Genomic DNA, 3,728 nt, shown 5'->3' on the forward strand with positions numbered 1-3,728 from the left:
GGACTGGGGTAGGGTAGAAGTGATGAGTGATCACGTGCCATGCTGAGAACCAGGCAAAGCTCTCAATGGCATTGGTACCACCCCTTGGGGGAGCCTTGTGAATCTCTGCAGATGGTTTTGGTTGTCATAAAAATGGAGAGGGTGCTCTGGCATTTAGGAGGTGGAGGCCAGGGACGCTAGACACTCTGCAATGTACAGAGTAGTCCCCATTCTACCTGGTTTTCACATATGCATGAAGGTAAAACACCTGGGTATAATTACAGAAACCTGTAACCTAACTTCTTTACACAGAGTAAAACACAAAGTATTTTTGGTATGGTTCTAGTGTATGCTGAATTTATCAGGAATGGTACTGCTGTGTGAATGGAGGAAATGCTGTATTTTGTTCAATTTTTTTTTTTAATTTGCCAGGAGTTGTTCACTATTTTGAAAAGTAACATCACAAGGCATTTGAGTTCCCAATACACTCACCCATATCAGTCAGCCTTTGTAGCTGCCACATTCACCATGAGTCTCCAGTGAGTCTACCTCTGGATAGATGCAGGTGTCTGATTACTTCATTATGTCACCTATGCAGTTGTACTCCAGGGCATTTATGTATTTTTCCCTTATATTACAGGCAGAGCATTATATTTGTTTCTTTAAATAGTCTGTGCAGGTAGTTTATCTTGGAATTTCTTTGAGGCAAATAAAGATGTCTCATAAAATATTTGCTATAAAAATGGGGCTTGGAGTATGACAGGGTTGAGAGACAGTGTGTCAAAGTAACACAAAAGTATTTTCAAACCACTCAGTTTCTCTTATACTATGGTGGATTGGGAATCAAGTTCATTTCTCGATTTGACTTTAACTTTTCTAAACAGAGGCCATTTTTATTCACATGTTGTAGAAAATGATGGAGGGTCATAAAGCACTCCAAAGGCAAGAAGACCATTGTGTGCATTCAACACAAGGGCTGGGCCATTAAGGGGCAGAGGGGTTCATCCGGCAGGTCCAGACCACAGTCCTGGGCAGGATGCTCCAGGTTATTGTATGTCTACAATTTGGGAAAATGCACTTCCAGCATCAGGTCCTATTCCAGCTGCGTGTCTTGACACCCAGTCAAAAGTAATTTCAGGAAGTGATATATTACAACTTCCCCTTTTTTGTACTGGAGGCAAACAGTTTTTAATAATTTGTTAATATATATTGTAGACATATAATCACAAATATGTAACTATTAATTACAGGTCAAATTGCCCAGCGTTTAAAAAGAGTCAAAATATAAATTCTTTTTAAAAATTACCATGTTTTAAAAAACAGGCAAATCTTAATTTTCTTCTTTGGTCTTTCATCACTTTGGTCTGATATTTTCATCAAATTGTGCCAGTTCATCAATAATGCTTTTGCCAGCATGTTATTTATATACGTCCAAAGCAGGATGCTGTCAACTCCTTTGAGACAACCTGGGTCTATAGACCTCTCAACAAATTGACCTCAGGATGGACTATTTGGTTACTTCATATGTTTGTTATTCTTCGACAAAAGCTTCTCTGGAGGCTGCATCAAAATGCTTTTTAGTCCAGACGTGGCCCCATGCTTACTAACTGGCCATTTTATGTTACAAGTACATTTCTAAGTGTTAATCTTCTGCTTACATAAGATAAACTGGAACACTAAAATTTTTTTCCAAAGAAAATGAAGATGTGGATTTATAATGGGATAGGAAGCAGGGAGAAGGAGAGAGAGAGGCCATGCTTTCTACTCATTAACTTTCCATTAATAAACTAAGATAAATTCTTGCTTTATAACTCGAAAGGGTATTTGTGAGCAGTCTGCTGGCAGGCACCATCTTAATAACAAGTAAAAATATTTGATTCACAGTCCTAGAGGCCCTTCCTCTTTTAATACCAATGTGAGTTGTATCTAATATATACACAATCCTAGTAACTGGTAGTTTACGTAGGTCTTGAGACCACTTATTGCTATTTACTGTGGTTGTGTCTTTAATTAAAACAATAATTTCCGTGGATAAATAAAACAGCAAAGCTTAATTCAGAACTAGTTAATATCCTACTTCCAATTTATCTAACTATTAGGATTAATGGCAAAAAGTAAATGTTATAATAATCAGTCATTACTTTTTTATCTTTCTTTAGCAATGTAATGAGGGGAACAATTTTTCTGATTAATCAGAGGTCCTTGTGGCATGGACATATATACACTACCAAATGTAAAATAGCTAGCTAGTGGGAAGCAGCCGCATAGCACAGGGAGATCAGTTAGGTGCTTTGTGTCCACCTAGAGGGGTGGGATAGGGAGGGTGGAAGGGAGATGCAAGAGGGAGGGGATATGGGGATATATGTATACATATAGCTGATTCACTTTGTTATACAGCAGAAACTAACACAACATTGTAAAGCAATTATACTCCAATAAAGACGTTAAAAAAAAAAAAAAAGATTCACCCCAAAGGCTTTTCTAGATAACTAACTAGATCATAATATCTAACTATATTCTAACTACAACCCAAATATCTAATGAAATAATTCTGAAGTAGATAATTCTTGTGACTTTTAAGAATTCTAATTAGGCAATTAGGTATCTTGAAAGAAAGATATCTGTTAGACCCTTTTTGAGCTCTCAATATATGGATTTTGGTCTTAATCTTAAAATATGTATTTGAAAAATATTTATTCACCCTGAGCAAGGTATTGTGCAAGGTGCTAATCTTGTTCATGTGTATCTCTCAGTGCTGGGCTTACTGGGAGTCAGTGGGAAGAACTAAAGAATGTAATCTGGGGGTGAAGAAGGGGCCGGCCTTTGAGCGACAGTGACGCAAGATGGCGGCCACCACGGGCTAGGGAGTAAAAGTCCCTCGCAATTTCCCACTGTTGGAAGAACTCGAAGTAGGCCAGAAAGGAGTAGGAGATGGCACAGTTAGCTGGGGTCTAGAAGATGACAAAGACACGACACAAGATGCACACGGATGATAATTGGGCCTCCAAGAACAGTTAATGAAAACTGAATACACAGCCTTAAAATAGAATGTGGACCCTAAATACCCAGAAGCATCCCCCCCTTTGTAAGATTTGTAACAAAAATTAATATGAATGGAGTTAATAGTTCTAATGGAGTGGTGGACCCAAGAGCCATATCAGTGCTAGCAGAATGTCAGAATTCATACAGCATCAAAGTTGTCCTGCAAGAGCTCCGGCACCTAATGATGTCTAAAGAAAATATGAAACTCCCTCAGCCTCCTGAAGGACAGTGTTACAGCAATTAATCAAAAAGAAAAACCACAGGTCCTCCCTTACCCCCCCATTCAACTTAAGCAGTCGTCTTCATTTTCCACAGCAGTAGATTTTCTAGATACGTCTTGTAGACCTCAAAGTACTGGAAAGGAAGCTCCCATTCAAAGGCAGTTTATCATAAGATATACTGTAAATGATACTAATTTTTTGATACTATTTCCATTTGAAATATATAAGCTGTGCTGTAACAAATCATCCTGTGAAGTGTAACCACTGTCCACATAGTTGAACTTCTGGGATCAAGAAAGTGTATTTAAATAGATTCCCATCATAACCGGCGGGGCACATCTAACTCAACTGTCAAAAGACACATCCCACAATCACCTTGCTGCTGATTACATGGCCTGGGTTCTCTGCCTTCTCCCCCTTCCCCTCCCCCTGCCTCCCTCCCTCCCTGCAACAGCCCTCCAGCTGGGGGTGGCTTCTTAGAGTAGA

At 39.0% G+C, this 3,728-nt stretch overlaps 1 pseudogene; it reads left to right on the plus strand.

The window, feature by feature from the left end:
- The first annotated feature begins 2,822 nt into the window (after window positions 1-2,822).
- On the plus strand, window positions 2,823-3,295 carry LOC137764890 (ubiquitin-conjugating enzyme E2 variant 1-like; annotated as a pseudogene).
- Window positions 3,296-3,728: the final 433 nt, after the last annotated feature.

This window comes from Eschrichtius robustus, chromosome 5 (assembly GCF_028021215.1).
Source record: "Eschrichtius robustus isolate mEscRob2 chromosome 5, mEscRob2.pri, whole genome shotgun sequence".
NCBI lineage: Eukaryota > Metazoa > Chordata > Mammalia > Artiodactyla > Eschrichtiidae > Eschrichtius > Eschrichtius robustus.